The sequence below is a fragment of the Xyrauchen texanus genome, chromosome 19 (assembly GCF_025860055.1).
Source record: "Xyrauchen texanus isolate HMW12.3.18 chromosome 19, RBS_HiC_50CHRs, whole genome shotgun sequence".
In the NCBI taxonomy this organism is placed as follows: Eukaryota; Metazoa; Chordata; class Actinopteri; order Cypriniformes; family Catostomidae; genus Xyrauchen; species Xyrauchen texanus.
The window spans coordinates 7,067,744-7,078,236 of record NC_068294.1 but is presented as its reverse complement, the minus strand read 5'-3'; positions in this window follow the sequence as shown (position 1 = coordinate 7,078,236).

Here is a 10,493-nt window from a genome sequence, read left to right as displayed (position 1 = left end):
TCTGTATCTGTTACAGTTTTATGGTGTGATAAATCGCTCCAAATGATTCAGTCCATGCAGATTCAGAGTGAATCATTAACCAGTTCACACAATTTTGCCACCGGTTTGAGCAATTCATTGAGAAGAACCGACTCAAAAGAATGATTTATTCACATGGTAACTAATATTTTTAAACTAGTTCCAGAGTAATATAACACAAAGCAAAATGTTACACATTTACAATAAATTATTTAATAATTGCAATTTTTGTATTAATTAGATTTACACTGCTAAATAGGGCGAAAACACATCATCACAGTCTGTGAAAAGGGTCCATTCACCTAATGTATATACATTTACATTTACATTTATGCATTTGGCAGACGCTTTTATCCAAAGCGACTTACAGTGCACTTATTACAGGGACAATCCCCCCGGAGCAACCTGGAGTTAAGTGCCTTGCTCAAGGACACAATGGTGGTGGCCGTGGGGTTCAAACTAACAACCTTCTGATTAACAGCCCTGTGCTTTAGCCACTACGCCACCACCACTCTATATAACTTTATGAATGATACATAATTGCCAGTTTAAATTTTGTGAGATTTACTGTAAGCAAATGGGAGGCATTTTTGTATTTACATCTGTTTATTAAAATCCCATGTCATTTGTGTGCCAGATATGTTATCATTTACTTTTACTAATTTAATGAAGTTATAATTGAATTGTTTAAATAACTGCTAAATAATACAAAAACATATTTTGGGTGTTTAGTGATATTTCTATTTATGTGACTTTTCTTTGCAATTGCTCAAGTCAAGTACTTTTTATGTATTTTCATAGCACTTTTCACAAAGCAGATTTTCAATGCAGCTTTACAAAAAATAACGCTGTAAAAGAAATTGATGCTGTATTGTCTTAAAGTCCTCATTGAGAAGTTTGAATGAAAAATGTGAATGAAAATCATAGAATGTCTTTAGGCCCCCAGTGAGCAAACCAAAAGCAACTTTGGAAGGAACACAAAACTTGTTAGTTAAAGGAGAATAAAAAAACCTTGAGGGAAACCAGCCTCAGTTGGGGGAGCCAATTCCCTTCTGGCTACACAGCATAAATATAATGTGTAATATAAGTAATGTATTCATTGAATAATTGAGTAGATGTTGGTGAGCAATGTTTAAAATGAAAGGATATTGATTGAACTTTAAGGTTAATGATTATGTGTCTTTGAAGTCCATCCCGACTTGACTGTGGAAGTGAACGTACTTTAAATGCAGTGTCCTTTTTTATTTGGCTGCTATAGTTGGCATTAATTTTGTTTCTAAGTATTCCACTTTAAGAGAGTGTAGTCCATTCTATGACTAAAATGATGCAAGCAGATGTCTTTGAAATGTGTTGTTGTAAGGTTGTAGTTAGCAGTATTTCATCCTCTGTGAAGTCCATTGTTATAGATTGAAGTGATGCAGACAGTGATCATTGAAGCGCCCCTCGCTGTCTGGTTGGCACAGACTGCAGTTAGTAGTCATCGCTCAGTGACACATAGCAGTGGGTGTGGGACTATGGGCTGGAACATTGCTGGATCTGGCAGGCTCTGGGTTTGGATGGAAACAATCTATTAGCATAGATGCCATTCACTTTAAAGCAGAGTTAGAGAATATGAGGTGTTTTTCTGATAGACCTTACTAATGCAGCATAACTACTGGTTGAGGTATAAATTAGGTGTATGCCTGGCTAATGAGTTGAGAGAGAGTGTAAGGAGTGTTTAAGGAGTTAGTAATATTGAGAAGAGGTTCTGAGATAGGTAACACCTCTTTCAGTAGCATAGTGGTTAAAGGGTCTACTATACATGTTGTTGATGCTTTAATAATTTTTGTTTGCTCTTCCTGACCCATAACAGCGAAGGACAGAAGTTGCCAGAAGGGAATACTATGAGACTCTGTCTTCTGAGGTACTGTGACAGACAGTTGCATAATTCCAATTTTGGTTATGATGGTAAAGAAATTAATAAAGGGTTTTATACTCTGCTGCAAGGGAATATGGTTCAGTGGAAGCTTTGTTCATGGTCAATTTAGCCTCACTACTGAATAAATACCTAGGATTGTTATGGTTATTTTCTATGAGTGTGCTAAAATATGCATACCTGGCAGCTTTTAGAGCATGTCTATATTTAGTACCCAGAACTTTCAAGCTGGCAGTTATTATACTGCTAATCAAGAAACCACAGCTTGATCCTGGAGGGTTGGCAAATAAATCTCCCATTGATGTCTTAAATACTAGAAAAAGTAGTGTCCTCCCAAATATGTTAATAGTTTTCCAGAGAAATGGCATCTGGGAAGAATTTCAGTCAGGATTTAGGCCCTTTCATAGTACAGAGACTGCACTTATCAGAGTTACAAATTACTTGCTCTTATCATCTGACCTTTTCAGATCTTAGTGCTGCCTTCGGCACCATAGATCATGACATTCTGTTGGATAGGCTTGAGAATTATGTTGGCATTTTTAGACGTAAGTTAGCATGGTTTAGGTCCTAGTTATCTGACTACTACTACTTTGTGTAAACAAGTAATTTTTAGATTACGTAGAAGTAAAGTAAGGAGAGCCACAGGGTTCAGTATTAGGTTCTCTACTTTTCTACTTGTATATGCTTCCCCTGGGAGACATTATCAGGAACCATGGAATTAGTTTTCACTGTTATGCAGAGGATACTAAGCTTTATATTTCTTTGAGACCTGGTGAATGTTCCCAATTCTCCAAGTTATCAGATGGTTTCAATTATATCAAAGACTGCATGGCAAGAAACTTCCTTCTACTCAATTCTGACAAAACAGAGGTATTCATTATTGGACCAAATACCTCTAACAATCAAATGGTGGAATATAATATGTCTCTCGATGGATGTACAGTTACATCCTCTACAGTAAATAACTTGGACGTTATGTTTTATAGCAATCGATCCTTTGAAAAGCACATTTGCCATGTTTGTATATCACATTTTTTTCACCTCAGACATATTGCTACATTAGGACACATGCTCACTGTTTCTAATGCTGAAAAGCATCTATGACCTCAAGATTAGATTATTATAATGCACTATTGGGTTGATGTCCTGCAGGTTCAATAAATATGATTATTTTAGTTCAAAGTGCAGCAGTAAGACTGCTAACTTGAACCAAGAAATATGATCGTATCATCCCAATTTTATCATCACTATATTGGCTACATGTTAAAGGAAAATTTCACCCAAAAATGAAAGTTCTCTCATCATGTACTCATCTTCATGCCATCCCAGATGTGGATGAATTACTTTCTTTCTTGTGCTGAACACAAATAAAGATTTTTAGAAGAATGTATCTGCTCTGTTGGTAGATACAATGCAAGTGAATGGTTACCAAAACTTTGAACTTTGATTTTCGACTTGCGACATTTCCGGGGGCGCGGCTCTGCTGCTGACCCAGTGCTTCACTAGTGTATTGTTGTTTGTTTTTTCTTCGTTGTTTTGTGTTATTTGTTTTGTTTATTTATTTATTTTTCTGTGCTAAACTTAGTACTTTAAATACGAAAATGAGATGCTTTATTTACTGGGTGATGGCGCATATGGTGATGTGGCTAGCAGCAGTCGGCTTGGAGGTGAACGCCGTGAGTGGCGTTCTCGTGTATAATCGGGAGGAACTTCTGTTATTAGTCCCCCGTTTACGGAATAACTGCCCGAAAGTGGAATTGCCTGAGGATTGTAAAGACCTGCTTAGGAAATCCAGGACAAGGGTATGCAAGCGGACTTCACTGAAGAAACGAGGATCAAGAGGTGGGGTGCGGCAAAAACTTAAAAGGAGAGGATGCAGACCCGCTTTGCCTGTAATTACCTTGTCGAATGTACGGTCCCTACGAAGTAAAATGGACAAACTATCATTGAAAGTTAAGTATGATAGTGATTTTAGACAAAGTCATTTATTATGTTTTACGGAGACATGGTTAAAAGAAGAAATCCAGGATATCGACATAACTGGATATACATTGATAAGAGCAGACAGAGATGAAATTGCGTCTCATAAAGCTATCGGAGGAGGTCTGTGTATCTATGTGGATAACAGATGGGCAACTCAATTCCGAATACATGAACAAGTGTGCACTCCGGATTTCGAAATTTTGTCTGTGTCTTTTAGACCTTTTTATCTCCCTAGGGAGTTTGGACAAATAACAATTATTTTAGTGTATGTTCCCGGACCGGACTACGAAAAAGCCGGGACCAAAATAGCAGAATGTTTTAATGATGCGCTGGCCCGTTCATCTGAACAACCAATATTTATTCTGGGAGATGTGAACTCCTGTGTTCTGTCATCCTAGCTACCCGCTCTATAACAGTATGTGGATTGTCCGACTAGACTTTCACGCATTTTGGATAAATGTTTTGGAAATATTGCTGATGGTTATAAAGCTATTTGCCGATCTCCCTTGGGGAAGTCAGACCACAATATTGTACATTTATTCCCCAGATATCGGGCTAAGATTAAACAGGAGAAACCGGTTGTTAAGCACGTACACCTGTGGACTGAGCAAAGCAAAGATCAATTGAGAGATTGCTTTGACCAAATGGACTGGCAGTTGTTTTTTAATGTATGTGACAATGTTCATGATATTACAGACACTATCACGTCTTATTTAAATTTTTGTGAGAACAATTGTGTTCAAAACAAAACAGTACGTATATACCAAATAATAAGAAGTGGCTCACTAAAGATCTTAAAATATGCCTTAATGAGAAACGGGTGGCCTTTATGAAGGGTGATAAGGAATTAGTTAGAGAGAAGAATAGAGAACTTAGGGGGAAAATTAAAAGGGCTAAACTTGAATATAAGAATACAATTGAAAGTAATTTTTTTAAGGGTAATGCAAAGCAGGCATGGGAGGGTTTGAATGCTATGATGGGAAGAAAGGGGAAGAAAATACACATCACTCCTTCATATAATGCATCTTTTGCAGATGATTTAAATGTATTTTTTAGTAGGTTTGACACTGGTGAATGTATATCTGAAACGAATAGAGTGCGAAAAACTGTACCAAATTTATGGAAAATATCTACTGTCATTCCCATACCAAAAAAACCAGGAGCTAAACAGCCAAAGGATTTTAGACCCATTGCCCTCACATCTGTATTGGGAAAATGCATGGAAAGTGTAATCATGAGGCATGTAATGAATTCTGTGAGTGATGTTCTAGATCCATTGCAATTTGCATATAGGAAAGCTAGAGGTACTGATGATGCTGTGTTAACTTTATATAATTCAGTTGCTGAACATGTACAACGAACTACAAACTATGCTAGGATTTTGTTTTTAGACTTTACGTCAGCTTTTAACACAATGAAGATCCATATTCTTATTCAGCGATTGATAAATCTGGGGATTAACGGGGGACTTGTTTGGTGGATTAAAGATTTCCTTTCTAAACGTCCACAAAGAGTGGTTGTTAATGGCAACATGTCTGGAACAATAATATCAAACACAGGAGCCCCACAAGGAGCAATTTTATCACCGTTACTCTTTTCTTTGTATATTAATGAGTTTACAATTAGAAATAAGATGTTTCGTCTTTTTAAATATGCTGATGATATGGCTCTTGTTGGTCTTTTGCAAGTAGGAGAGATAGATAGGACTCGCACATACCAAGAGCACATAAAAGCCCTTTTTGAGTGGTGTCAACTGAGTGCACTTGTGATAAATGTGGATAAAACAAAAGAATTGGTAATTAGAGGAGATAAGCAGAATATTTTAAAGTTGGAACCTGTATTACTTCGTGGGAATCCAATTGAATTTGTTTGCAATTTTAAGTATTTGGGGACACGCATAGATGCTCCACTTAGTTTTAAAGAAAATACAGACAGCATCTGTAAGAAAGCTCAACAAAGGCTGTATTTGATCAGGAGGTTAAATCACTTTGGTGTGAGTAAGACCATAATTGAAATGGTCTATAAAAATTTAGTTGAAAGTACTTTAACTTTTAACATGACCTTGTGGTATGGTAATTTGAGTGTTAAAAACAGGCTCAGGATGACCAAGATTGTAAATGAAGCTAGTAAGATAATCGGCAAGACACAGATGCATCTGAATGATCTTTATGCATGTAAAGTCAAGCAAAAGGCTTTAGTGATAGTAGGGGATGTGTCTCACCCTCTTCATGGTGAGTTTCACCTGTTGCCATCAGGGAGACGTTATAGGCAACCACATGCAATGAAGAAAGTCTATCAGTTATCTTTTGTGCCCAATGCTGTTAAAATTTTAAATGCAAGGGATCGATGACTTCTGTCTTGGTTTGTATGCTTTTATATGTATATTTATATATTGTTTGTGATGTATTGTATGGTGAAGCCAGAGACAATTTTCCACAACGTGGACAATAAAATTTAACTAACTAACTAACACTAACTAACTTGAAGCTGAAAACAAATAAAGGCAGCATAAAAGTTATCCATAAGACTCCAGTGGTTAAATCCATGTCTTCTGAAGAGATATGAAGTTCTTTATGTGTTTTTGGAGCTTCAAAATGTTGGAACCTATTCACTTGCATTGTATGGACCTACAGAGCTGAACATTTTTTTCATACACATCTGGGATGTCATGAGGATGAATAAATGGTGAGAAAATTTTTGGGTGAACTATCCCTTAAAGTTTCATATACATTTTAAAATTCTGCTAATTACTTACAAAGCTTTGAATGGTCTAGCTCCTCAGTACTTAACAGACCTTCTAGATTATCAAAATCTACAAAAAGAGGTAGATCCTTTTCCTATTTGACTCCTAAACTATGGAATAGCCTCCTAACTCTAGTTACTGTAGATACACTATCTTTCCATGCACAGAATCAGATTTCCAGAATCAGCTCTAATTTTGTAATCTTACACTTGTGTTCCATTTTCTGAGCTGCTCTCTTAAAAGGGACCTATTATGCAAAATTCCCTTTTACATGGTGTTTGAACATAAATGTGTGTTGGCAGTGTGTAAATACCACCTTATAATAATAAAAATCCACCCAGTCCTTTTTTTTAATCCCCATTAACAATAACCATTTGGAAACGTCCTGGTTCATTCTCAAAACTGTTACTTCTGACAGAGTCTCTTCCTCAACAGTGTCTGACTCCGGTTCACACATATAGGGCTGAACACCACTATTTTCACTGTCAGTCATATTGCTTATGATGTCTAGTTATCTGAAGCAGAGATGTCAGAACTCTGCCCTATTCTGGATACGGGGCGGGGAGCACCAGCTCATTTGAATTAAAAGGCACACACACAAAACCAGCTTGTTTTTATTCCCACCCAAAAATGGGCATTTTCAACATGGTATAATAAATTATCTGTTGGGTATTTTGAGTTGAAACTTCACAGACACATTTTGGGGACACCAAAGATTTAAATTACATTTTGGGAAAAGGGCCATAATAGATTTTTCTTTAACTTTCTTTAATCGAAGGGGGGTGACACTATCTAGAGTGCTAGAGAAGATTGTATCCATATTTTTTTGTGACTTCAGGGGTTAGGGTTAGGTTAGGTATGTGAGACAGATCTGGAAGATTATTAGTGAAGCTATCTTTAGTGGGTTCTCCCTGATCATGCTGCAGATTGTGCGATTTTAGCTTTGCGTATTTAATGAAGGTGGCTTGTAAAGGTTTAAAATTTACAATATAGTGTGTATAAAAATGAGTTCCGTCCATGTCAATGCAAGTCAATGGCTTCCAAAGGCAGTGGACAGTGACATTGCAGTGTCACTCATCATTGTAACTTCCTTATATTTGTGCGTAACTTTAGAAATACTTATAATATACCTCGCTGGGAAATGTTGGGCAATGATCAAGTGCATATTGAACATAACAAGGTTCACTGTGATGTCAAAGACGTGCAAAGTATAGGAGGCTGGAAGCTACGATTACTTGTAAATTTACAACCTTCTTCAAGTACTACTTCAGTTACGATGGCTTTAGTAAAAGGGCTGTAAAACTAAGATGGATAATAAGATGGATACTAAGATCTACATTGACTCAAGATGCTTTAGGGAAATGAGGCCCTGGCCCGATTGGAACACAGTGCAGGCTGCTTTGACGCTGCATTAGGTTGCCAGGTCCTCAATCCCTGTATAATTTAAACATAAATTAGATGTTGCATTTTCATTGCACTGTTTTCAAAATATTTTTGCCGTAAATAAAGGCTCAGGTACACCTTTATCAACACCAAATGTCTCTATCTACACATGTAACCTCAGTTCCCTGAGATGAAGGGAACGAGACTTTTGCTTTAAGCACTATGAGGAGTCCTTCTAGATGACCTGATTGAAGCTCTTATATCAATGGTGTTTGAGCCCTGGCCTTTTAGACATGCAGTTGGTCTATATAAGTGGGTAATCAATCACCATTTCTTCAGAATTTTCTGACAGATGAACAAGAGTGAGTCACTTGTATCTTGAAACACTGAAGTAGTTTTGCAGCCAGCTTTCGCAATGCCTCGTTCCCTACATCTCCGGGAACCGAGGTTACATGTGTAACCGGAGACATTCCCTTTTGATTCAGTTTACTCTGATGTAAGCACTATGGGGAACAGTATCCCATCACACCCCCAGAGGTATAACACTTAATAGAGATATGCCTAAGGAGTCACAGGCTACAGGCTGGTGACTATAAGACTAAGTGTATATCATATAATGAATAGTTCCAAGTGGCGAATGCCAGATGGAAATTAATGTAGTCTGGGAGTCTATATGCACCATATAGAAATACACAGAATTGGTTTTATTAACTCAACTCAACTCAACTCAATTTTATTTATAAAGCACTTTCAAAAACCACACTGGGTACCAAAGTGCTGTACATGGAGTAATAAAAAATAAATAAAATCACATTAATACAGCTTAAGAATGCAAAAAAACATTTAAAACCTATAAAACAAGAATAAGATAAAATCTACCTAGTACAAATTGTAATGCAATTAATTAAAAGCTAGGGAAAATAAATACGTTTTTAAGGCACCCTGGAAAGAGAATAGAGACGGAGATGATTTTATGACCAATGGAAGCTCATTCCAAAGTCTAGGGGCTTCCACCGCAAAAGCTCTCACCTTTAGTTTTTAGGCGAGATCGAGGAACTGACAGACACAGCTGATCACCAGAGCGGAGAGACCTTGAAGGTTGATTCAAACTTATTAAGGCAGAGATGTACTCAGGTGCAAGACCATGAAGAGCCTTAAACACATACATCAACACTTTGTACTTGATTCTGTATTGGATCGGTAACCAATGTAGTGAAATCAAAACTGGGGTGATATGGTCTCTTTTCCTGGTTCCAGTTAAAAGCCTAGCAGCTGAATTTTGGACCAGCTGCAGGCGAGAGAGAGAGGCCTGACTCACACCCAGATACAAAGCATTACAATAGTCCAATCGAGAGGACACAAAGGCATGCACAACCTTCTCCAAATCATCAAAAGAAAGGATGGGCTTCAACCTTGCCATAGTTCTAAGATGGAAAAAACTATTTTTAACCACAGCATTTATTTGTCGATCAAACCTGAGCTCAGAGTCGAATATAACACCCAGGTTTTTTACATAGGGAAGTTTTTTCCCTGGAAGCAGTGACAAATTTCTTTCTAAATTTAAGTCACATCCCCTTTGACCAGAAACAATAAACTCTGACTTATCCTCATTTAATTGAAGAAAGTTGTTTGCCAGCCAACACTTCACATCGGCCATGCATTTATGCAGAGACTCAAAAGAGTGGTGATTCCCATGTTTAATAGGAAAGTAAATTTGAGAGTCATCAGCATACAGATGATAGTGTATGCCATGCCTCTCAAAGATCTTTCCTAACGGAAGCATGTAGAGGGAGAATAAAACGGGTCCCAAAATGGAGCCCTGAGGAACCCCACATGTTAAAGGAACAACTGATGAATAACAGTTCTCTAAACAGACTGAAATCGTTCTACCCTTGAGATATGAGGAGACCCAATCCAAGGCTAACCCCTGAATACCAACCTGGTCTCTTAGGCGATTGATAAGTATGTCATGATCAACCAGTATCGAAAGCGGCACTAAGATCCAGCAGCAGAAGACCAACAGGACTACCAGAATCCACACCTAATAAAATATCATTTAAAACTCTCAACAGAGCTGACTCTGTGCTATGACCAGCTCTGAAGCCTGACTGAAATTGATCGAGCAAATTATTGATGGCTAAAAAATCATTTAATTGTGCAAGCACCGTCTTCTCTAATATTTTTGACATAAAGGACAATTTTGATATAGGTCTAAAGCTGTTCATATCAGATGAATCAAGGTTTGCTTTCTTAAGAAGAGGCTGAATAACAGCATGCTTAAAGCAGTTGGGAACAATACCAGTGGTCAGGCTACTGTTAATAATCGATAACACACTTGGACCAATTGATTCCACCACCTCTTTAAACAAAGTGGATGGAATAACATCACACATAGAACCAGTAGGCTTCATATGTGCAATTATATGTTTGAGTTGAGACAGGGACACAGGT